This window comes from Podarcis gaigeae (assembly GCF_964106915.1).
Source record: "Podarcis gaigeae genome assembly, chromosome: Z".
NCBI lineage: Eukaryota > Metazoa > Chordata > Lepidosauria > Squamata > Lacertidae > Podarcis > Podarcis gaigeae.
Window position 1 is genome coordinate 27,855,657 of NC_139691.1, and position 26,728 is coordinate 27,882,384.

General features: G+C 43.1%; 1 protein-coding gene across 11 annotated transcripts in view; it reads left to right on the forward strand.

Moving 5' to 3' along the window:
* The first annotated feature begins 16,248 nt into the window (after window positions 1-16,248).
* Window positions 16,249-26,728, forward strand: part of TENM1 (teneurin transmembrane protein 1) — a 383,082-nt gene continuing 372,602 nt past the window's right edge. For 10 of the 11 annotated variants that reach the window (XM_083721963.1, XM_083721975.1, XM_083721972.1 and 7 more), the window contains exon 1: window positions 16,249-16,741. The gene's annotated coding sequence lies outside the window, so the exon portion shown is untranslated. Of the gene's footprint in view, window positions 16,742-16,981; window positions 17,000-26,728 lie in introns of those variants that run through there. The other variant, XM_083721969.1, reaches the window with a different exon arrangement.

Consider the following 26,728-nt stretch of genomic DNA (forward strand, 5'->3'; position numbering starts at 1 on the left):
ATTGTTTGCATGTGAATAATCAGAGTACAGTGGTACTTTGGTTTACGAACTTAATCCGTTCCGGAAGTCTGTTCTTAAATCAAATCATTCTTAAACCAAGGCATGCTTCCCCATAGCAGCAGAGGACTCAATTTACAAATGGAACACACTCAACAGGAAGCGAAACATGTTCTTATTCCAAGGCAAAGTTCACAAACCAAAACACCTACTTCCGGGTTTGCAGCATTCTTAATCCAAGTTGTCTGTAAACTAAGCTGTTCTTAAACCAAGCTACCACTGCACTCAAAAAAAGGTATTGAGGTACCCTTACCAGAGAACTATGACTGGATGCATGCATCCTTGCTAGTACACCCAGATTTGTGTGAAATGTGTGCAATATAAGTGATGTTCACTTACTACATTCAATAGGTGTACAATCTGTGTACAGAAATAACTGAGCTATACTGTCATAAAGTTATTCACATGTTGACTAGATTATCCTTGGGGTCCCTTCCAAATCTTATGTGTTCAACAAGGCATAATTTATGTGCACGATAGCTGAGCAATACAAATCAATAAGTGTAAACCCTTTCACATAAACACATGAAGAGGTGGCTTGCACTTTAGGAAAGGTCTGTAGGTTAGCTCAGTAGTATAGCATCTGCTTTGCATTCAGAAGGTCACATGTTCAATCTCTTACATCTTCAGCTGGGAGAGACTCCATATAAAACATGGATGCCTACTGCCAGTTATTGCAGACAGTACTGAGCGAGCTGGACCAATGGTCCAACTCAGAAGAAGGCAACTTTCCTGTGTTTACTGTAACATGTGAACAAGCCTATAATGTTTTTCTGTGTTGCGTGACAAGCTTAGTTAACTATATATTTCTTGCTTTTCCCATTGAGGGGAAAAATCCTCTTTTCCTGCTTTTTTCCTGTAAATAAATAAATAAAAACACACAGAAACACTGGAGAATGGCAGTGAATAAAGCTTAATTTCAACAACAAGGTTCAGCAACTCATTAGCTGTATCCCTTTCAATCCTCTAACAATAGAAAGAGGATAGTTATTACATGCATTTAGCCTCTAACAAGAAATAGAATAATGTGTGTCCTTTTCAGAAGCAAGACTTTTTGCAAATAATTTTAAATACAGTACTACGGTAATTTGGAAAACATCAGCTGATTGCGGATTATAGAATTTTATTTTAATCAGAATTGTCTTGTGGATATTTTGTGTAGAGGACATTTAAACTCTCTTTGTGTGTGTCAAAGGTAACATTTGGGATTGGGATTTTTTTCCAAGTGGTGAAATGTTTCTCTGTGAGCATTAATTGGTGTCTTCATTAAGGACACTTCTGATGCAGGCTCTGTGTGGATCACCCTGGCTTTGAGGTGTTTGTTTTGTTTTGTTTTGTTTTATCAAATAGGTGTGTAAACTTTATGAAATAAATATTTATTTAGAAATAAAGTAATCTTGTGCTAGCAATAGTAGCAGCCTTCTTCACCAGGTTGAAGAAGGATGTTTCAGAGGTTCAGTTAAAGGCCCAGGTAGAGAAATATCATAGCATTATTATGCTAATGCAGAAAATGACCAGGCAGGCCTGGAAAAGACAGGAGGATATATGTGGGGCGTGGGGCGCTGGATTCCTGATCCATGTTTCGCTCTGCTTCTTTAAAACAAAATTATTTAAGTGTGACTAGTTGCAGTATACTGTGCATTCGTGCAGATCTTCAAATGCATGCCTGATGGCAAGCAATGCGGTGGACATATGGAACATACTTTCAAATGCACATTACAATCTATCATTGGATTTGTGTCTGCTTAATACCCACAATTCTTGATCTAGCAAATGCATGCTGTGCTGCATTGGGGTCACCATCCAGGCACAAGCAGAAGCTACCAGGCTAGCTTGGATGAACTGCAAAGTGTGCAGAAGTAACAACAACAGCAGCAACAACAACAGCAGCAGCAACACACTTAAGGGGAAAAGCCCTAAGAGTGGGAAACACTTAAACAGCCTAGTAAGAACTGGGTATTCTCAGTGGGCACAGGATGCTGGTTAAAGGTTGGAGTGTGTGGAAGCAAGGGACAGCATATGCAATGGAGTACCTTGGAAAGGGACATAGCTGGCTGGCTGGCACGCTGCAGTCCTGCTGGTCATGGCCAATAGCTAGTAAATCTATTCTACAGAAATGTGTCAATAATGTCCTGTAGTAGCAGGTTCCATAAATCAGTAATGCCCTGTATGAATAAGTCTTCTCCCTTATCCATCCTGCTGAAACTATGTCAACCTGCGACTATCTCTGGGGGAATGTAGCAAGTACAGAAAAGTAGAGTCCACAGCAACACACTTCCCTTCTATTTTTTGAGTGAGCATATTGAGGATTAGGCTGCCAGAGACAATTATAAAATTAATTAAGTCCTCACTACCCAACCACATAAAGGAAATGCAGCACCCCAGCAGGATTTCATCTTCTATGTTTGGTGCACTTAATTCATTTCCCCAGAGGCTCTTACAGTTTAAGGTGGTGTTATGCATCCTACAGTAATTGCTTGTATACAAAGTGCTGTGGATATATATCTATATATATATAGTTTGTGTGTGTGTGTGTGTGTGTGTGTGTGTGTGTGTGTGTGTGTTTGTGTGTGTGTGTGTGTGTGTGTGTGTGTAAAAACAAATTAGATATATGTCAGAAACCTATAAATAATGAATTAAATATTGGTGTGCTCATAAATATTGCAGAAAAGAGCAATAGATTGCAAAAGAACACTTCCCTTATGAGTTTTTACCCAAACCACAAGGGCGTCTTGATGCTGAGGAGACTGAATTATACATTTCTGGGTATACAATTAGTCCAACCATCAAATTTTTAAAATTTATCTTTGGAATACAGCGTTCCAAAATTGAATGAGGAATAGCCCTTGAAAGTGTGGCATTAGTATTGCTCCTATTTATTTATTAACTTTCTTATACAGTTTCTTTCTCTTGCTCTCCCCCCCCCAAAAAAATGTTTAATTGCTATGTAACTTGCACTAGCAGCTCTGCCAAGGAGGGTTTATGCAATACTCAAATGCCAATGCTTTACCTTGTGTGCATCCTCTACAACAAGGGTAGCTGATATGGTGCCCGCTTCTGATACTGGCTGCCAAAAAAATGACCTTAAACAAAGCTTATTTTCTAACGCAAGAGATTTCTGCAACTAGAGAGCAGCCACAGAAAAGGCCCTGTCATATACTGCAACCAATCTTGTATCAGCCTGTGTTGGGACATAGAAAAGTCTTGTCCACCAGATCTTAGGGTGTGGGCAAGATAGTAAAGAAGAAAGTTGTCTCTTTGGCAGCCAAGCCATTTAGGACTTCCTGGGCCTAATCAGCACAATGAGTATGTTCTTGTCTTAATGTTTCAAGGTACCATAAGAAAGCTACAGAGATAGTGCAGGATAGTGCACACCCCGGAAATGATCTCTTTCAGCTTCTGCCTTCTGGAAGAAGGTACAGGGTTATAAAGACTAGGACTAGCCGCCTGAGAAACAGTTTCTATTCAAATGCGATTTTGGTTTTAAACACAGGGTAAGGTAGTCTCTATGGGAGTATATTGTATTTAATTATGGGGTATCAGAGTTTTTAGGGGGCTAACCAGGTTGGGATAGCTGGGATAGCAGGCTTGTTGGGTTTTGAATGTCTTATGTAGATTTTTTCAATTTCGTTGTTCTGTATGGGACAATGACAATAAAGATTATTGTATCGTATCGTAATGCAGCACACAGTTAAACTATGGAATTCACTCCCAAAGGAGGCAATGATGTCCACCAGTCTAGATGGCTTTAAAAGAAGATTGATTAGAGGAGGAAAGAGCTGTTGATGGCTACTAGCCGTGATGGCTATGCTCTGCCTTCACAGCTAGAGGCAATAATGCTTCTGAGTGCCAGTTGCTGAAAAGCATAGGAGGAGAAAGTGTTCTTGTACTCAAATGCTGTTTGCAAGTTTCCTGGTTGGCCAATGTGCTAATAGGATACTGGATTAGGTGCCCTGTATATATGGATGAAGGGGAAGGGGAACTCTTCCACCAGTTCTCTCCTTACTTGCTGTTGTCACCACTCCTAATATTTGATTGATAAGAAAAGGGGAGTGCAAATACTTTGGGGTTGTAAAGACTATGAGGAAAATTAGGGTCATAGCTGTCAACCGTCCCTTATTTGGCGGGAAACTCCCTTATCCCAGCGCCATGTCCCGCTGCTGTCCCTTATTGATGATGTCCCTTAAATTTTCCAGGTTTCAAAGGAAGCAGCTCCTCTCCCTCCCTGCTGGCCAGGGAGGAGGGAGGCTCCAACTGTGTTGCTTGGCTGTCTGGCCTGCCCCCCCTCCAGCCTCCTCTCACCAGCCTCGGCCCCCGGGAGCCCCTCCCTGCTGGGACTGGCGGGAGCCTCGGGCCCTTCCTCCGCCATCCTCCTCGCAGCCGCCAAACTGAGTGTCTCTGCCTGGGGCCTCCCCTCTGCCCGGCGCCGCTGCTCCCACTAGAACCCAGATGAGATGGGCAGCCTGGCACGGCCTGTGAATTGCTGAGGAGCCTTGAGAGTGAGGGCAACCATAGAGAAAGCAGTTCAGAGAGAGGAGGCGGAGGCGCGGGCAGGTGTTCCAAGGGCTAACCATAGAGGGGGAAAGCGGGGGAAGGACCGCAAGTGCTTCTCCAATAGATTTGTAGTGGTAGACTAGCATAGATGGTCTGAACTGCAGGTTTACTTCGGGCGCTATTCCCCCCCCCCTTCTTCCTGCCCCACCTGATGGAACTGAGAGCTGCAGATGGAGCACGAGAGAAAAGATACAGAACTGCAGCAGCAAATTCGTAGATTGGACTTTGTTTTGCGTGAAAAGTGTTTTCATCAACTGGAGTCTTGAGCAGCCACCTCTGAAAACAAAGGGCTAAAAACCGGCGCTGCTCTCCAAAATTATCTGGTCCCTTTTAACTTCATATTGAGACCCACACTGAGAGCCAGTGTGATGTAGTGATTAAGAGTGCTAGTCTCGTAATGTGAGGAACCGGGTTCGCATCTCCACTTCTCCACATGCAGCTGATGGGTGACCTTGGGCCAGTCACACTTATTTGAAGTCTCTCAGCCCCACTCACCTCACAGAGTGTTTGTTGTGGGGGAGAAAGGGAAAGGAGATTGTGAGCCGCTTTGAGACTCCTTCAGGTAGTGATAAAGCGGGATATCAAATCCAAACTCCTCCTCCTCTTCTTCTTCTTCTTCTTCTTCTTCTTCTTCTTCTTCATATTTCAGCTGGTTGACTAAAATCCCTAATTTTGGCTGCTGATCCCTTATTTTCGAGGCTGCTGGTCCCTTATTTTCAAATCTGTAAGTTGACAGCTATGTTTAGGATAAGTGGTATATTTTATTTTGATTTGTTCTTGAAGGGAGGGACTTGGTATTCATTCATTTACTTACTTACTTTCGTACGTACATATTTACTTACTTACTTATTTAATAAAATGTATACACCACTTGACTGTAAAAGAACAAAACCTCAAAGCAGTGTACAAAAGAAGCAGATTTGTCAGTGTTCGGGTCTGGGATCATTTCTGACCTAAGAGTCATATTCACTACCATGCTGATAATTGTTAGGTGACCTCCCCCACCCCACGATTCACCTCACAGGGCTACAATTCACAGAATGGCTTAACAGTTAGTTTGCAGCCTTCCTAGGGACCCTGCTTCAATGAAATCATAGACAAAGACATCATGAGGTAACTCCTCCCACTGTGCTTTGTTTCAGATCAGGAGATCTGGGCAGCCAGGGAGGCTACAGAGAAATGTTCACTGGAAAACCTCAATATTCTTTCTAAGCCTTTGATTCAATCAATCAAAACAAAAAAACTAACCTCCACCACCTCCCCTTGCCCCCAAGCTAAGCTGGGGACGAGTAAGATCAAGACACTGCTGCTACTTTCATGTCTGTGAGCCTGTTTGAACACCCTTGCTCCTCATAATAACCTAGATGTGTTCAGCATCCTAAAATGCTTTGGTTTGGGCTATCTGTTGCATGTTCAAGCTACACTCTGTGCCTTGTAGATGTTCTCTCTTCTTTGTTTCTAGGATTTTCCTTAATTTTTTTTTTTATAGAATCATTATGCTACCTGGATCTTAGGTACCTTCATTCCCTCAACTGACAAGAATCTCCACTGCGTGACACAGAAAATCCATAACTGGATTCTGTTACATCCCCCCCCCCCAATTCCTTCAAAGCAGCAAATTGAGATCAATTTAAGTGAGGATTAGCACCCACCCATCCCTCTCTCAGACACACACGTGGTTGTCCAGGTCAAGCACTGAGTGAGGCTCCCATCATATCAAAAGGGCCCCCACACCTTTGCCATGCTGCCACTCACCACCCTCCTTACTGGGGCCATGGAAACATCTCAACTCTCAGCAGGCGGCTTTCCCACTTCTGAAAGGAAGCAGAGTTCAACTCCTGCTGCCCAAACTGCCCTGCTCTGGTCTGCAGTTGCATAAAACCACTGGGACTATAGATCTGTAAAATGGTATACATCTATTATTCTACCACGACCTGTTGTCCTACCAGAACCTATCTGTTCTTCCATGCCAGCTGGTAATGCAGAACCATGGTGCCTTTGATTCCAGAGACAGCATAGAGCAATCATGACTCAAAGCAATAGGTAGCTTTTGTCCTGTGTGAAACTTGGTGCCATTATCTCTAAGCAAAGGACAGGGAGGATCCAGCTTAATCCAGAAGGCCAGGGGTGGAGACTACAGGGGATCTTGGTCAGGGCCCCCAATACCAAACCTGAGCTCCCAAACCAGAAACATGTAGCATTGTTATGAAAGAAGTGGACTGTTATTTTTTAAAAGAATCAGAATTCTGAATGTGGTTTGGCTGGAGATCATGGAGTTAACTTGTTAAACCCTGCTGCTTTGTGGGTCAAAGTGGGAGAAAGAAAAAGGATTGAGAAAGGTGCAGATAGAGAACCAGATGAAAGAAAGGCAGATCAGGATGGATCTCAGGAAATTATGATATGCTCATCTGGAGAATGACGAAAGGAGGGTTGCAAATCTAACATATCTCTGTATCTTAGGGGTTGTCTAGTTAGGAAAAGCTGTCTGCAGTTAAACCAGGTTGCTTTTCCATACTTCTGCTCTATGAGCAATTGCTTTTTGTGCATGTAACTAAAGGAACAATCTTTTAAAGCCTTTTAGTAAACCTCTAATCTTAATTCACAAAACAATATTAATTAAAACCATACCATGTCTAAGCCAATTTCCACACCACCTTTAATCATCTAGAGAGAACCTAATGGAAGTTTAAGGCTGTTTGGTGAAAGGCAGAAAATAAAACCTTTCACCTGATGGCAGCTAACTAGAAGGGAAGGCAAACAAGAGAAGGACATCCTGTGTAGTCCAAGTCTTCCTTCTCCTTGTGTTCCAGGACCCAGGGACGCTGGTGCCAAGACAGTTATCAGTGCTGGACTTTGAGCCCTCAGATTTATATGGAGCCTTGTGTGACACTAAAATTTGGTGCCTCCCGCCTCTCATGTTCTGTTCTACAGCATTGTTGTGCTGCCCCCTGCAGCATGCTGCCTGGTGCCTCCAAACCGGTCACACTACCCAAATATTGCCTCTGCAGTTAACCTGTCCCCAGGAAAATGAAAAGTGCCTTGTCAAATTGTTTCCAGTGAATGTACCTTTAAGATTCCTTCTTCCCTAGAACTGAAGGGTGGTGACTGAAATGGCTCAGAAAAGGGCTTTGGTGTTGAATTAAAACTGAACAAGTTGCAAACTCCTATTGAGACATTCCCTGTACAAGATGATCAGAAGTACCATATCACAACTTGCAGGGCTTGAGCATTCAGTGACTGCGTGCTCTCTTCACTTTTTTTTTTTTTTTTTTAGCTGTGACCTCTTTGATGGCTGAGGGCAAATGTGATATGTTCCTCTGCCTACTTCTATTTATTGCTTTGAGAAGAGGAGCTATAGCTCAGTGCAGCGAGAGAGTACATGCCTTGCATGCAGAGGGTCATAGGTTCCATCCCTGACAATACCCAGCTATACAATTCCCAGAGTTGGAGATGATTTTATTATTATTATTATTATTATTATTATTATTATTATTATTATTTAGACGAGAGATGTGCTGGTATTCAGAATGGAATCCACTTGGCCAAGTGGATTAACTTAGTATAAGCAATTTCATACATATCTCTGTGCTGTTCTTTACTTATTTCCTTTCAGGCAAATCATTTATGTACCACAGCTTCAACAAATTAATATACCCAGGACAGCTAATACAGCAGTACGAAACAAAAGGTCCAATTTAAAATAAGGGGCTGATATCCAGTGTTACTCAGAAGGCACATCCTGACTGTCAGTATTTTGTGGGACGGGTTCAAACACATACTTGGAAATTAAGGTTAGCACAATTAGAGTGGATCTGAGTGCCCTCTCACCCTAGCAAAGCAAATCCGTTTTAAATAAATAAATAAACTGACTTCTTGCAGTTAGGAATGAAATTAAGAAATGCATTGAAATGTGTGGAGTAAACAAATGTTTAATTGGAAGGTGTGTAAACATGCTACAACCAAATAAGGACGAAGGTTTGTTGCCATATAACCGTCCCATAAAAAATGAATGCTCAATTAAAACTGGTAACATGTAAGCTTTGTGCAAGGAAATCTGGAAGAATTCTCAAAAAATAAGTTGCCTGAACTCATATGCAAAGTAGACCAGCTGAAATCAATGGATCTACTCATGAGCATGACTAGCACTGGATACCACCATTATTAAAATTGATAAAGCATGCAAACTAATGCAAGAAATGAAAATAACAATGTAAAACGGGGACAGCCGATTTAAATAGATGGTGAAAGTGCTTTAAGTTAAACAAAGAACACCTACATTAGACCTTTTTTAATAATAAAACAGGCCTCGGAATCAGAAATGCTTTTCCCTGGCACCTAAGTTATAGGAATGAAGGTTGGTATCCAACTAACACATCCTATCGGCATGAGGATTTCCACTTCGCACAATGGGACTTTCCCTTCTCTTCACCCTGTGCCCTCCCCAGATCTGCTACTGGAAGGTTGGAAGAACCTCTGGAACAGAATTAGATAATGTGTGGAGGGAGAGTGGGGCAAGTCCTGTGGCACAAATCATCACACTGGTGGGATATGCTACACAGACCCTGTGATCTTTAGGCAAGGCCTTTGTGGGAGGGCATTCCCAGGGTGAAGAGTCACCACAGAACAAGTTCTCTCTGTCCCCATTCATCTCTCATCCCATTTCAGACAGCAGGGGCACCCAGGGAAAGGCCTCAGATGACTGCCTCAGTGGTCAGGCATATTGATTTGAGAGAAGGGGGTCCAACAAAAAGACATACCCTTAGTAAGGATGGAGGAGAGATTTGATTCCATTTGTGTTTTAATGCAAACTTCCCCAATTCATATCTTTTGAAACAGTATGCAAACCGAAAACATAGCCATCCTTCAAAATTTGTACAGCTCTGAATTTTGCAGTGCCTTTCTCCAGTCAAGTAATGTGTACAAAAATGTATATATTAGGGTAAAGTGTGCATAAAATGCATCTATTAGTGAAAATAGCACACGTGAGCATTATATATTAGGAGAAACTTCTTTCCTAAAATGTATATATTTTTGAGAAGTGCACACAAAAATGTGTTGTATTAGAAGTTCATACTAAAATGCTGGTGAATTTTCACAATGAGTTAAAAAAAGATGATTGATGAGGAAATGTGGGGAACTGAACTTAGAAATGGAAAAATGAGAAACTGAAGGAAACCAAAATTGGCAGACTTGTCCATCTTTAGTCGTATTCAATATGTTGGGAGACAGGACAGGCAGAAGGGAGACATTTTCTGCATTCTCACTAATGACCTGCTAATTGCCTCAGATGAACTGAAATAGGGAGATGTGCTTTCCTACAGATGAGGAATTTTGTGGCCTTGACTGCCCCAAGACTTGACAGAGTACAGGTATTTAACCACCTGCTATAACTTGCCTTTCCTCATATAAATTGTCCTGGACATTGCGTTCATCACCTGAGACCCTTCTTTGTGTGCCTCCTCCAGGTGTGGTCTGGAGGGTGGCAATATGAAAATGGGACTTTTCTGTAGTCCTCAAATCTAAACGATGCCAAGGGCGCAAAAAAGCTGGTTATAAAGGAAAGAGTTTTCTCTCTGTGTTATTCTGTAGAACAGATTCTATTTAATGTTCTGTTTCCTAGAAGCTAATGCCACTGAGAGGCATTGTTTGACATAGCAAAACCACAGAGAATGTTTAAGCACTGCAGAGAGCAAAAGGTTCTTTGCTGATCGAGTGTTCTAGATTTGAAATGCTTTTTCACTTCCTAGCAGAGAAATACACTCCACTGTTATTGTTTGTGTGATCCTATACATAGAGAAGACTCCCTGGAAAAGACCCTGATGTTGGGGAAGATGGAGGGCACAAGGAGAAGGGGACGACAGAGGACGGGATGGTTGGACAGTGTTCTCAAAGCTACCAACATGAGTTTGACCAAACTGCAGGAGGCAGTGGAAGACAGGAGTGCTTGGCATGCTCTGGTCCATGGGGTCACGAAGAGTCGGACATGACTAAACAACAACATACATAGTGGTGGCTGGTGTCCATTAGGAAGGTAGAGAGGCCAACAGTAAAGCCAATGGCAAGCAGAGCCAACTAATTCTAGTTTTGCTCCCACTCTTCTTGCTGTTGACTGAGGGGCAATACTGAGATGAAAGAGGAGGAGGAAGCTGTCAACCAGGAGTGGAATGGATATAAGAGGGCAGGCAGGTGGCGCTGTGGTCTAAACCATGGAGCCTCTTGGGCTTCCCGATCAGAAGGTTGGATGGAGTGAGTTCCTGTTGCTCTGTCCCAGCTCCTGCCAACCTAGCAGTTCAAAATCATGCCCAGGCAAGTAGATAAATAGGTACCGCTGTGGCAGGAAGGTAAATGGCATTTCTGTGCATTCTGGTTTCTGTCATTTCAGTTCCAGTGCACCAGAAGTGGTTTAGTCATGCTGGCCACATGACCCAGATGCTGTCTGTGGACAAACACCGGCTGCCTTGGCCTGAAAGTGAGATGAGCACCGCAACCCCATAGTCACCTTTGACTGGACTTAACCATCCAGGGGTCCTTTACCTTTACCTTACTTAGAAGTAAGCTCTACTGAGTTCAGTAAGACAACATGAATGCAGCTGGTCACACATAATTGTCAACATGAATTGTGAAACGTGAAAGTTTTTTTTTAAAAAAATGCCTGAAAGTTGACATCCTCTAGATCAAGGATGGGTGAAGCGAATGCCCACCAGATGTTGATTGGCTGCACCTTCTGAGTATGAATTTGTAGGGTTGCAATGATTTATTTATTTATTTCTGTCCCATCCTTCATCACTCAAGGTTACGTAAAATACAACAAAATACCTGCACTACAAATAAGCAATGTTAATGTTGCTGCTAGTTTCTTTATTGTGTTGTGTGTATTTTCGGCTAATTAACTTCAAACTGTTTTAATATGGATTTTGCTGTTGCTTTGGATTATAAACTGTCTTGAAGGCCTTGTAGGTCAAAAGACAGGGTATAAATGTTTAAAGTCTGACATTTCTCTCTCTCTCTCTCTCTCACACACACACACACACACACACACAGAGAGAGAGAGAGAGAGAGAGAGAGAGAGAGAGAGAGAGAGAGAGGCATATAGGTAGAGGAAAATCTGTCAATTTTAGTTTCTCTCAGTTGCACATTTTTTTCTATTCTTGAATTCACATTTTTTACATTTATTTATATATATTTTTCAAGTCCTTCTAAAAATCACCAGCATTTTAGTGTGCTTTTCTCGTAATATGCACATTTTTGTGTGCCATGTTCCACAATGCACACATTTTTTGCAAAACAATTTCCCCTAATATATACATTTGTTTGTACACTATTTATTTATTACATTCATATCCCACCTATATCTCCAAGGATCTTAGGGTGGTGTACACAGTTCTTCTCTTCCCCAATTCATCCTCACAACAACCCTGTGAGGTAGGTTAGGCTAAGAGATGGTGACTAGCCCAAGGTCACTCAGTGAGCTTCATGGCTGAGTGCAGATTCAAACCCTGGTCTCCCAGTTCCTAGTCCAATACTCTAACCATTATGCCACACTATACATATTGCAATACATACTTTACCCTATTATGTGCATTTTTGTACACATTACTTGTCTGGAGAACTGTGCTGCAAAACATGGAGGTGCAAATTTCCAAGAATGGCTGTATTTCAGATTGCGTATGTTTTTGAAAGCATATATTAACTAGGTTTGCCTTTAAATGCAAATTGAATGGAATTTCCCATCCTATCCCTCCCTATAAGCCATAGTTTCTTTAGTTACATCAGTCTTTTTTTTTAAAAAAAAAGCCCCCACATTCTATGCTGTTAGAGTGCATGTGTGTGCATACATCTTCCTATATACATAAAAATGTAAGGCTGTTGTCACGCAGCACCCTTGGGAGAATTTGCAGTGCCGCATCACAGTCTTGGATTTGTAAAATATCAAAGCCGTTTCGCGGAGCAAAAGAGAAGGCATGTTTTGAAATTGTGGTTTTAAACAACAGCAGAAGTTTGAATAAACCAGGGATAGAGGGATTCAGAGGAACTGTGATGATATGAGGGGCTTGAAAGAGCTGTGAGCAGATGAAGGGTGGCAGAGGTTGGTACAGAGTGGTGGCAGCATGGTAGGGTTGGCGAGCAACACCAAGTAGGGAGCGCTTGGTATATATTTAGATTTATTTATTTTAACATATTTGTATCCCATCCACAGACTCAGCAGATAATGCCATCTATCTAAGCTAGTTTGTAATATTCCCTCAAGATTTATTAGGACCTAGAAACAGAATTCGCAGTAAAACCATACAGATTATTTTCGGCTTCATTCCCTGTGGATCTCATTGTGTTCAAAGGGACAAAGCCAGTGGGCAGGAATTTGGGACACTCTTGAGCCATGTTTTTCATTCCAGACACTGAGAATACCCAAGTCTGATTTAATCCTCAGCCCAGTTGCATCCCTGACTGTGCAGTCCTATACTATACATGTCTACTCAGAAGCAACGCTTTTTGAACCCAACACTACTTTCTCTCAGGTATCTATGTATAGGAACTTAGAACACAGTTCATAATTAATAATCTATGCAAACTTAAATCTGTGGTTTTACTTTCTTTTTCTTGACCATAATTTCCCAATGAGATTTGACCAATGCATGAACTGGCAAATGATGGGGTAGTGGTTATCATGTCGTACCTTGGTTGGGGAGACCAGGGTTTGTATCCCTGATCAACTAAGAAGTTCACTGAGCTTACCCTACCTTGCAAAAGGATCATGTGCCAGGCCAGATCTCTTCTCAAGTCTCACAAAACCTACAACACTGGCAAATACCACTCCAGCTGATGGCACAGGAATGTAAGAACATATGACAACAATGCTGTTGCTGGGGAAAGTAGCAGAACGGCACTATACCACTGCAGTGACTAACAGTTGAGGGAGGACTCTTATGTTGCTGCCTGATTCCTTCTGTGAAAAACAAAAACAGCTTCATCATACACTATACAACACTCCTATCTTTTTGTTTTTAGAGACAAGCATATAAGTCTACACAAAACAAAATGCATGCATTTTGCAACTACAATAAATTGTGCTGGCCACATGTTTTATCATAACCATTACTTCCTCCACTTAGGTTTTTGGAAAATGCTCAGTTTTTCAGAGGACTAGGAAGAATAGGATCAGGAGGAGATGTAGGTAAAACACAAGTTTGGGAGTCAGTGCCACCTGCTAAAGTATTATTATATTATCTACTACATATTTTGGGAAATTCTCTGTTCTCTATGCATGAATAGATTGCTGGCACACTTTACCGCTTGGGTGAATTAGTTTGGAATAATCACTTAATGTTTTTGGAGTTCAAAGGCTTTATTCATGCAGGAACTATTTACAGGTTATGTAGCGATGAAAGAGAGAATAGCAGGTATCTTGTCTGAGGAGCTGGGAGAGAACACTAAAATGGTTCAGCTTTTAGGGGCGGAGTTAACTTAGACAAAGCAAAGACTACACACAAGTGCTGACTAGATTGCTAGACAAATAGTGCCCTCATGTGGTTTAAAGTAAAGCATGCATAAACTAGAAGTTGAAAAGAAGGAAATGTATTCGTTTTTCTCTCACATGTATCATAACCAAATTTTGCAAGATAAAGTGATAAAGAAGCAGATTTTCATCTTTTGTGTTATTATACTTGGTTGCCATTTTGAATCAAGATGGTGGAGTGAAACTTTGAAAAGAGCATTGTGCATTTGGACATCCCTTAGTATAATGTAGCCAGATTTTGAATGGTTGATCCTGAGATCAAGAAGCAGGTTTTCATTTATGTTTGGATACAGCTGGACATATTGAACGAAGATGGTGAATGGAATCTTTTAAAACTAAACTGATTTTAACCACTAATTTCAAAACTGCTCATTTTTGTTGTTCTTTCTTAGGCTGCTAGTATGAGTATAATTTCAGCTGTTGTTGCATCCCTTCCTCTTTGGCAGATGCTAGATAGAGGGCAGAACAACAATAAAAATAATATTAGGGAAACCAGATTTTCCAGACTTTTGTTAAAACTGATATGAGGGGTGGGAAGGCAAAGGAAGGAAGCAACACTAAAAACTTGGATGTTTGGAATGACAGATATTGAATGTCTCTCCTTGTATACTCATTTGCTAAAAAACCCCATGAATGACCTAATGATAATGTTCTTTATAAATAAAATGATTGTTCAATTAGAACAATGATGTAGGCTCAAGAAATCTAAAAGGAAAGCAACAAATGATAAAAGGAGAAGGTGAAATAAGATTTTATTGTGAAAGGCCTAACCAGGTTTACTTCCATACTTCCACCTTTTCCTCATACTGTGTTGGCTGGAACGAGAGAAATGTGATTCCTAGCAGCTGCAGGTGGACCCTAATGTGAACTCCTCCTGGTATACTCATCCTTAGATCTTTGGCTGCAGTGGTGATTGGTGCCCTTGGCTGATGGGGTGCAAGGCAGAAGGCCAATTATAGGTGGAGTTAGAACCAGTGACAGCTGGAGCCAACTTACTCTAGTTTTGTTCCCATACAAGTTCTACAAGGCCAGAATAGAGACTACCAAACAAGACCAGGGCCACCCTCTGAACCTGTTGTAAGTAAGAGAGCAGGCAGGTGAGAATTGGCTGATAACAGACTGAGGCAGGCAGTGCCCCATTTGCCCTAACGGATCAGCCTCCACAGTTTGGCAGCTTCCCATCTTTCCGCTCGTTTGCTCACAAAAGATTTCTGCACGTGTAGGAAAAGGGCCAAGGGCACTGTTGCCTTGCACTCCACCCATAGGTCTCTCCATTTATTCCTTCTTCCCCCGCCCCATTTCCAATGGCTGATCTTTGCAGGGAGCAGCTGTCAGGTTCTAATCCCCAGTTAAATGGATCGGGTAAGGAGGTAGTGGGAAGGTCGCTTTTCTGCATGAGGGGCACCTGGAGAGTCAGATTCAGCAGCCTGGACCCGGTGCATAGTCCGGGTTGTGGCTCTGATACGGCAGCCGCATCTCTCCAAGCCAATTGAATGCGAAGCTCAGATTTCCTCGCCCATCCTTCTCTTCTTGCGGTCGTTCTCAAGGATCCTCGGGGTCTGCCGGCGGCAGTCTTCACCTGTTGCTTTTCTCCCCAATAATCGGCGTGTGTTTCGCTGCACCCTCTTGGCTGACACCGCCCGCCTCCCTCTCCTCCCTTCTCCTCCCTAGCCCCCGCCGCCGCCGCGGAGCGTCGCTTGCCTCTTTCTCCCCGGATTCCCAGCTTAGCGGCATTTCTCCCCCTTTGCGCATTCTGTGGCCCCCATCCACCCATCTCCCAGTCTTTCGCAACCCATGAATATGGGTGTTTTCTGGGGAGAAGCAAGGAGACGGTGAAGACGGATCTGAGCAGTGTGTGTGTGACAGAGAGAGACTGGAAAATATTCCCACTTCCACCTCCCTTTTCGCCGCTTCTCGTCGAATCCCCTTTCTCCCATTTTGCGCTCTGTTCCCCATCCGAAGTAAGGATTGTCTCTGGGGAAAGCCTCCCCTTCACCTCCCGGTTAGAATTGGGCTCCTCTGCCCACTTCCCTAAATCCCTCCCTCCCGCCTTCTTTCTCTGCTTTCCTCCCAGTGCACCTGCACAAGAGTCTGGCAGCAGGTGAAGGCAGAGGCTTCGGCATCGGCAGCGCGCATGTCCTTCCTCCTCTCCCGGGCATGCTCATTAGCGGCCGAGGAGGCAAACCGCTCTGAAGGGATCGGGTTCTCTGCTGCCAGTCTGCCCGGCGCAGAGCGGCTGGGTGTGCAAAGGCGAGAGATCGAGAGCAGTGACAAGGCAGCAGACGCGGCTGGGGAAGCTTCGCGTTTCCGAAGCAGCCTGTCTGCCTTTGCGGTCAAGCCGGGGTCTCCTCTCTCTGCTTTTGGCGCTGAGTCGCCCCTGCGAGGAGGACTGGGAAGGGGAGGAGGGATGATGATGCGGGCAATCAGCAGCAGCTGCATCCTCGGCTATGTGGATTTATATTCGCCTTCAGCGTAGCTGCCGCGCCGGGGAGAGGCACGACGAGGGCAGCAGCGTCGGCAGCCGGGCGCGATGGCTGGCCACCGGAGCCGCACGGGGTGGAGGCGGCGCTGCTGCAGGAGCAGCAGCAGCAACTGAAACTTCCACTGGGCAAGCAGGTAAGTTTGGCTCGAGGGGGAGGAGGAGGAAGAAAAAGAAGAGGAAGAGGAGGGTTGGCTGGCTGGCTGGCTGGCTGGCTTGCGCGGTGGAGATGCGATGGTCCCTTTCCCTCTCCTCTACCTCGACTCCGCTCTAACTGGACTTGACACGTCCGTGCGTGTGTGTCTGTGTGTGTGCGCGCGTGGGTCTGATGTTGCAGGAGGAGAACAACGGGAAGTCACAATCAATAAGGCTGCAATCCTGAGCTCACTTACTAGGTAGTATAACATGCTCAATTGGACGCGGTGGGGCTTGCTTTCGGTATGAATTATGCGCAGGATATGCTCTGTGTAAGTCAGCCGAGATCTCTTAAGGACACTCCGACACTTCTGCTGCTGGGATCGCGACACGCACGCGCGCACCCCATGCACACAACCGTAGTGCAAACCCGCAGGAACCTTGCACACATCTTCCAACCACCCTTGAATTGTAGGTGGAATCCCCGCTTGAAATAAATAACCGAATGTTGTACACCAGGTGGTGTAGATTGGATGCACAGTCCCTTTGCTCGGACCTGGCATATGTGGATTGATGGGTGCTGTGGGTCAAGTCAAGGTGCAACAGTGTGTATTGGGGTGGTGGTGGTGGGGAGAGTGATAATAATCCATCAAATACTCCATGTAAGAGAATCTCACATTCATGAACATATGCTTAGCGTGATGTGCTGCATTTTTTTAGACCCATGTGTCCAGCTTTGTGTGCAGGAACAGCAACTTTTGCCTGTAGACTGGTGTGCAACTTTGGTATTGTCTGTGTTCTAACATTTGCACTTCACATTGTGGGTTTTTTATGTGCTGCAGATTCTAAATGTGTCCAATTGCACACACATACACTAGAAAGATGCGGTAATAGACTAAAGTGTATTTGATTGTCATGTTTATAATTGAATTTGTACACTGTAAATTGCAGTGTGTGAGAGACGTACAGCTCTTTAAACAGATCGGTAGGCTATATACTGTATATACAACCAGAAATTATGTAGTGTGTGTTTTAGCTATCTCCTAACATTTATTTTACCTATAGGGGGTCCCCTTTGCTCACAGTTGTTGTATTATTGTCCTTTTATTACTGTAACTGTAGGTGCTATGTGTGTTCCTTTTAATTAATGTGTTTTTCTCTGGGATACTCTCATGTCAGAAAGATATTCCCTCTCAGGCCCAGATAGGAGTTCAGCTTTTTCATGTTATGTGAGTGTAATGATCTTCAGCACTTGCATTTCTCTATCATCTCCCCCCCCAAAAAAAAATCAATTTAAATTATCTGTATTGCTTACAACAACCTTGTAAGGCAGTTCTTTGCTTTCATCTCCTTGTCGTGGATGAAGTGATGGGATGGTGCGTTGCCTAATGAGTTCATGGGTTCAGATTTGAACTCTGGGCTCCTGGCTTTGCACTCTCATAACTGCTACAGTGTTGGCTCTAAAGCAGACATACTGGCTTTATTTGTCTTTATTAAAAGTGTGTCACAACACAACCATGAGCTTTCAACATCTTTAAAGTCAGCAGAAATTCAATTATTTACTGACTTGAAATTCTAACTTAGCTTGTGGGAAGGAATTTGTGGATGTGCTTTACGGCTGTGCTTTACTAACAGTTAAGTGAAGACAGTCTTTAAGGGGGGGAAAGAGTGTTGCTTTAAGGTGTGGCAATATATTTCTCTCCAAGTTCCAGGGTCTTTGTGAAATCCAGGTTAAGGTGAATGAGAAGGCAGCTCCTAGTGACCTCTCCTTGCCTTCGTTTTCTCCTTCACCTTTTCCCAGCTACTTTCCAGTCTTCCTGGTGATATGCTTAGCAGTTTCCTCACTCTCGGCACCTCTGGTCATTTTCACTTAACACTTGCAATCCATCAATCAATGCAGGTGCTCTCATACACTCTTAGCTTCCTGCAATTGCTTCTGCTGGGCATTGAAAAAAAACCGTTGGGTTCATTATTTGGAAATGAATGATGATAGTAGCCGTTGTGTGTGTAGGAGGGAGAGCTTGCAGTTGTATTTTGTCTACGGTGGAGTGGAGCTCAAGCAAGCTTCAGCGGCTCTAATCAGCACCAGTAGAAGCATGTGGTTTTGATGGTGGAGTCTTTTTAATCAGGCTTTCCCTTCCCCACCCCCAGAGGAAGGGGGCTTACTTCTGGGCAGATCAATATAGGACTGCACTAAATGATCATTTTATATCCTATGGTTGCAGTTTACAAATACTCAGAAATCTATCTTGGTTGTATGGAGCCCTTCTCTGCAGCTTAATTGTTGAGATGGATGACCTGTAGTGTAAATTTGTTAAGTCTTCAAGGTGCCATGAGACTCTTTGTTATAGTGTCAAAAATAAATCCAGCTGCTGACATTGCCCTGAAGACGCATCAAATATGCCTGTTTTGACTCTGGGTGCATTTGCGGAAATAACGGCAAGTGTGCTTATGTGTTTGCATTTCTCTGTCTATTAATTGCTTGAACTAAACAACACAGCACAGAATTGATTTCATATGTGCACCCACATCCCTAGCTGTGGCAAACAGAACAGCGTAGGAATATGAACTACTGAGGAATATTAACAGTGAGCAAGCTAGCTGCTGAATGAGGAGGAAAAATAAATATTTTTTTATTATTGGAATTTATTTTTCTATCTTTCTCCCACATGCTGTGCATCCTTTCTGAGATGCAATTCTATGCTCTGATTGTTTTCGAGTGAAGGGAAAGTATCTTGCCATGTGAACTATGTGATGTTTTATATGCCCATCTTCTAAATAAAATATACTAAATTAAAGGAGTGTCTTCAGCTTTGTAGAATAAGGTCCCAGATATTTATTAAGATGTACAGGATGTGTATATAAAGCACATGACAGAAGCATTAAACAGTACGTTTCTCCTACATGTTCTTATGATACATGGATTTAAAAACATATTTGATGGTCTTGATCCTTCCCCTGATAAGTATTAAATTGTAACTGGTAGTAGAAGTTTTGGGCTGCACTCAAATAATTTTTACACCTATTGAAATTAATGTACCTAAGTTAACCACATTCATTAATTTAAATGGGTTTACTCTGAGTAGGACTAGCATTGCATACAACCCTTTGCAGTCCTCTCCCCACTTTCCTGACAGTAAGCTTTACTTAATACAGTGGGACTTATTTCTGGGTAGACCTGCATAGGATTGTGCAGTTAATGACCTGCATTGCATTAAGAAGGTTGCAGTCCTCACTTCACTTACCTGGGAGTAAGCTTCATTGAGTTCAGTAGGAATGAACTCTGAGTACACATTCTTAGGATTATGCAGCATGTCCCATTGTTCAGTGGAGTTACTCTCAGGAAAACGGGAAGAGGATCGCAGCCTTTTTATTTCATACCTGCCTGCAGTGTATTAAAATTGGTAAGCTTAGAAAAAACCAGTAGCCTTGAACTTCATAGTAATACTTTTAGCAGTGTTTATGGCATTATTTTGTACTGCTTAGAGCAATCAGTGTAATGAGTGTAAAACTCAGGATTCCACACTCCACAGATAAGGACACTTACCTGGAAATTTTTAAAGTAGCATTAATTTTCATTGGGACAGGGAGCAAAATCCCAGCCCTTGCCCACATTCTTTGATGAGTTGTCTCAATGCACTGGATAATAAGGTTAAAAGCAAACAAACACTACCTGAACATTTCTGAGGGAAATTCTCTCCCAAAGACACACAAATCTCCACAAGCGTAAAGATTTTCCACTATCATCCGTCGCCAGTATGCAGTCTGTTTGCTTTTATATCACATTATTAATTTCTTTCCCCCACCCATTCTGCACAGATACTTTGCTTCCTCCAAACCCACCTGCAATTATCATTCTCTTGCAATCCAGCTAGTAATTAGTAGAATAGATGGCTTAGATATGCAGATGATAAAAGATATTGTGTTCTTGTGTTGAGGCAGTGTTTGGTATAATAGTGATACAGTTAGCTGTGAAGCGGTACTATAAAGCCTTCTAGCACATCCGAAGGGGGGAAATCTTTTTTGGAAATGGATTTTAATTGAGGGGAAATGACTTGACTGTCCCTCTGAAGTGGAAAATGAGGACAAAATGTTTTGAGAGTTGATGATATCCCCCCACCCCCGGTTGTTGTTGCCAGCAAGGAGGTGCATAATGAAGATGAATTTCTGTCTCGTAATACATCTGCAATCTGGTTTCAGGGTTAGTGCTGTAGAAGGATTCTGTGCTCATGCTTCATACTTCTTCCTGCATGCCTGTAAAAATGTTTTTGGTGCATTCTTGCATACATCCTGTTTGTCGCCACCTTTTTGTGGTCTGTCATTTTACTACAGGGGTCGGGAGCATTTTTTTCAGCCTGAGGATTGCATTCTTTCATGGGCAACCTTACTTGGGTAGGGCGGAGCTCATGCAAATGATGGGTGGGGCCAGAGGCAAAAATGGGTGGGGCAGTTGTCACAACTCTTACCTTTTGTGCAAAGCTGCATTCCAACCATGCAAAAGTAAGAGGTCTTTTAAAAATCTGCTTTTATTTACTGCATTTATATCCCTGATTCTTCTCCAAGAAGCTGAAGGTGGCACACATGGTTCTCCCCAACATCCTTTAATCCTCACAACAACCCTGTGAGGTAAGTTAAGCCGACAGGCAGCCCAACGTCACTCAGTGAGCTTCATGACTGAGTCAGGATTTGAACCCTGGTCTCCCAGGTCCTAGTCTGATGCTCTAACCACTACACCACATTCACTCTCTTTTACACCCACACCTACCCACCCACACCCACACCCCTCCATCCAGGTAAATATGACCACAGTTCATGGGATACTTCCTAGCCAGGAAAAAGAAGTTCGTAGAGTATTTCCTGGAAGAGGTGTTGTGGCCTCAGGAGAGTTCCAGGGGCCAGTTAGAAAGGTCTTGAGGGCCACGTTAATCTCCCTGGGTCTCAGGTTCCCCACCCCTGATTTAGACAGGAGTGTCAGAGGGCCAGGTAGATGTGATGTTATTGATTTCTTTAGTCTCTGTGTGCTGTTGTGTGTGATTGTTAAACAAATATGGAAGGGGAGAGTAGAAGCATATTGGGAGCATGGCATGGCAATGTGTAACCTTTCCCCCACCCCACCCCATAGTCCTGGTCTGTATCATCCCCACCCCCTGCCTGTTATTAGAATAGGATGAAAGCTCCCACTTCTGCCAATGAGAGCATTTCCCTCATCGCAAAGAGCAGACATAGAGGCTTTGGATCAGAACCATGGTACAGGCAAAGAGCTGCCTCAACTAAATTTGTCACTGTTCCAATCTGGTGTCTTTTCCCAACCTGCAATCTGTTGTTGTTGTTGTTGTTGTTGTTGTTGTTGTTGTGTTTGTTTGATTAAAAAAATAAAAAATAAAAAATAAAAATAAAACATGCAGGGGCTAAAGACATGAATAATGTTTTATCTAATATGGTCCTTATTCTGCAATCTTCCTTGCCCTTTAGTCTCTGGGTATATGTGGGCATCAGTGGAATGGTTTGAGATGTTTTCCATTTGTTTCAGTGTTGTGCATAGCAGTCTGGATTACAGCGTTTTTCACCATTGCACTGCTTTTCACTGACCTGTGTGCTGCACTGTGTGGGTTTAATGAACATGAGATGGAAGTCCTTCATTCAAATTTGAGGTCAACCATGCACTCATCATGGATGCTGGTGGCGTTGTGGGTTAAACCACAGAGCCTAGGGCTTGCCGATCAGAAGGTCGGCGGTTCAAATCCCCGCAACGGGGTGAGCTTCCGTTTCTCAGTCCCTGCTCCTGCCAACCTAGCAGTTCGAAAGCATGTTAAAGTGCAAGTAGATAAATAAGTATCGCTCCGGTGGGAAGGTAAACGGCATTTCCATGCACTGCTCTGATTCTCCAGAAGCGGCTTAATCATGCTGGCCACATGACCCGGAAGCTGTACGCCAGCTCCCTCGTCCAGTAAAGTGAGATGAGCGCCGCAACCCCAGAGTCGTCCACAACTGGACCTAATGGTCAGGGATCCCTTTACCTATGCGCTCATCACAGAATTTAAGGCAAACCATGTGTTTGTAAAGGAACTTCAGTCTACCATGAAATCTTGCTTGTAGAGTATATCAGGAAAGAGTAACCTAACAACAACCTTGTGAGGTAGGTTAGTACATAAGAACAGCCTGCTGGATCAAGTCTAGGCCCATCTAGTCCAGCATCCTGTTTTCACAGTGGTCCACCAAATGCCTGCAGAATCCGAGCACAAGAGCACTCTTCCCTCCTGTGTATTCCAGCAACTTATATTCAGAAGTTATACTGCCTCCGATCACAAAAACAAAGCAGAGCAAACATGGCTAGCAGCCATCCATAGCCTTCTCTACCATGAATTTGTCTAGTCTGCTATTATAGCCATCAAAGTTGGTGGCTATTACTTCATCCTGTGAAAGTGAGATCCATTCACAATGTGAATAAATCCTGGGCTGAGATAACAGCTGGTCCAAGGTCAACCCTTGAGCTTCATGGTGGAATGGGGATTTAAACCTCATTTGTGAATATATAAGTTGGAAGCCACATTGGGAGTTTTTGATGCTGAAAGGCAGCATACAAACATTTGAACTCAAACCTGGTCTGAAACTTGAAGCAATGCAGCACACTAGGTGTCATCTATGTGAATAGATCTGAGCAGGTAAGGAAGACCCTGCTGATATGGTAGGTGATGTTATTAGAATGTTCCGTGTTTATTAGAATGCCAGAGAGAACTGGGTTCAACATCTACTCAGGCTGTGGAGTTCACTAGGTTATCTAATAACATATACTCCCATTTCCAGCTTCCTGCACTTCAGTTAAAGCCCATGGGGAAATGTCATGAATTAACTCCTCCCATGGAACTTTTTCAGATCAGGAAGTGTGGGCAATTGGGGAGACTACTGAGTGCTAGAGAAACGATCATTGGGAAGGAAAACACCCAACCTAATGAACCCAACCCATCTACCTCACCATCACCCCATCTGCGCTATAATGCAGTATTATACTACAATGATATTCATGGCTACCCTCAAAGAATTCTGGGAACTGTAGTTAGTTAAGGGTGAGTTGTTAGGAGATACCCTATTCCCCTTGCAGAGCTACCATTCCCAGAATTCTCTGAGAAAAATTGTAGCTCTTTGAGGGGAAAAGAGGTCTCCGTAACAACCCTCAGCATCCTTAACCAACTAGAACCCCCAGGATTCATTGAGGGAAGCAATGACTGTTTAAAGTGGTACATGAGTTTTAAATGCATGATGCAGATTTGGCCAAGTGATAAGGTCGCTCAAGCTTGCACAATAATTATAAAGCACCCTGCGGTGGAAAAAACAGAAGCTTCTTTTGTGGGGAAAGAAATCTTTTGATAAACTGTAGGGCATTTTTCACACAGCATTAGTCTGAAGCGGCAGGTGCATGTCTCTCTCTCTCTCTCTCTCTCTCTCTCTCTCTCTCTCTCTCCCCCCAAAATGTGGGTTGTGGAATTTACCTTTAAATGGCAAAACGAGAACTAGCTAGAATTCAGTCCAGTTCAGGCATTTGTGAGGAGAGGAGACCATGTTCTGGTTGCTTTCAGACAACCTGTTCATTGAGTAAGTTTGCACAAAGTTTGCTAGGAAGTTAGATGGAGATGGCTATTAAGGGTTCATTCCAATCTGTTTGCTGGGAGCTTATCTGATGTTACATAGAATGATTGTGGTTTCACATCATTTTCCATATTGCTAAAAGTTTCATGGGGAGGGGCAGATTTATTGTGCAAGAGCGTCAAAGCAACTTTGTGAAACTTTCACTTGTGAGTATGTGATTGAATTTCTGCTGAAAATGCTGAAAACCTGGATGTGCTCTTTCTACTTGCACCCCTCTCTCTTTGTTCAATGATAACTCTCTGCAGCAGGTAAGACTTTTGTACCCTTGGAGGCTCCTGTTGAGAAAATCCTGGAAAATCAAGGTTCCAGGGTTCCACTGTAATTCCAAGAGCAGTCACAAAATCTTTCAGTTTGTTTCAATGTATCTCTGTTGTGTCCTTCAGCCAAAAGCAGTTCCTGGGGCAGTTTACAAGAACAGAATACAACAATAAAAATTGGTGCCATAAAAAGAAACAAGAAAATGAAATTGTAGTGAAAAGCAGGAGAGGGGGAGTTTAAGCCCCAGAATTTAAAAAGCCTGAACAGTATGATAACATCATCAACAACAACATCGTCAACAATTACACTACCTGTTAGCCCTGAAAAGATAGCAAAGAAGGTGGAGGGAGTTCCATAAATGAAGCACCACCACTAAAAAGCCCTGTTTCCACCCACCTGATTAGCCTCTGCATAGAAAGCTATTCATAGGTTGCAATGCTGGACTGTGGAGATGGTGTGTTACCTACTCAGGTGTAGGATTATGAGAGTAGGATAATTCAATAGCACTCAGAGCATGTATACAGAAAACTTCAGTATTTTTTATTGTATGTGCACATGCATGTCCATACACACCACGCTACATAGAAAATACTTCCAGGAAGCAGCCTTAGAATTTTTAGCAGTGCCAGGCAGCAGCAGCAGCAGAAGAAAACTGGGGAGCATCAATGGGGGGAGGCTGTCGGGAAGCTGTTGCTTAATGGTGAAACCACCTGCCTTGCTTGCAGAAGGTCCCAGGTCAAATCCCTGGCATCTTCAAGTAGGGCTGGGAGAGACTCCTGACTGAAATCCTGGAGAGCTGCTGCCAGTCAGTGCAAATTATACTGAACTAGAGGGAATAGTCAGACTGTTGGTCCAGGTATCTATGTTCCTGCTTTGGGCTTCTCCTAAGTGTCTGGTTGGTGACCGTGGGAAGCAAGATTTGATTCAATAGTCTTTGGTCTGGCCTAGCATGGCTGCTCTTGTGTTCCTACCGACCCTCCAAGTGTCCCTATTTTCCAGGGACATCCCTGATTTAGAGAAGCCATCTCGGTTTCTGATTTGAAGAAGAAGAGGAGGAGTTTGGATTTGATATCCCGCTTTATCACTACCCTAAGGAGTCTCAAAGCGGCTAACATTCTCCTTTTCCTTCCTCCCCCACAACATAGCACTCTGTTAGGTGAGTGAGGCTGAGAGACTTCAGAGAAGTGTGACTAGCCCAAGGTCACCCAGCAGCTGCATGTGGAGGAGCGGAGACACGAACCCGGTTCACCAGATTACAAGTCCATCGCTCTTAACCACTACACCATGCTGGCTCTCAGAATGGCTCTCTTTGATCCCAAAATGTCCCACTTTTCCTTAGGATGTCCCTATTTTCATTGGAGAAATGTTGGAGGGTATGGAGTTATCTGACCCCCGAGCCACCCAGAGTGGCTGGGGCAACCCAGTAAGATGTGTGGGGTATAAATAGCATTATTATGGAATGGAAGATCCCTATTTTCATCAGAGAAATGTTGCAGGGTATGTTCCTATGTTATTCAGTTGAGCTCTTACTGGTTTAAGCAGGAGTGGTAAGTACCTGCTTAAAAGCTTCCCACTGAAATCAATGGAGCTTCCGTGTGCTTTACTCTTTGTGGATTATATCTAACATAGGTGGTGGGGAGAGGGGATATATTTGTTTCAGACTCTCTAATTAGAACATATTTCTCATGGAAGCATTTCAGTGTTAAGGCAGATCAAGCAGTGCTGAGTGATTTGTATGCTTGCTCTCCTTCAATTTAAATAGTGAATTACAAAATGTCAACCTTTCTAATGCTTCTTTGCAAACAGTACATACACCGCAGGGTTGTTTGTCTATAAATTTTCATAAAGTATCTTTTGAATAATACATTTTTGAAACTGTTAACCTTATCATCAAAGTCTGAGGAGGAGGAAGAAAATATGTCAGGCCCAAGGTCCTCATCCCGCAAGATTGATCCTTGCATGGAAGCTGGCTGTTGTGTGCAGTTTTGTTTTCTGGTTTAAAGCCTACATAAAGGGAATCCATGTCTGGTGAGCAGTTGCCTCTTGAACTAATAACCAGCGCAGTTAATTTGCACTATCAAAGACTA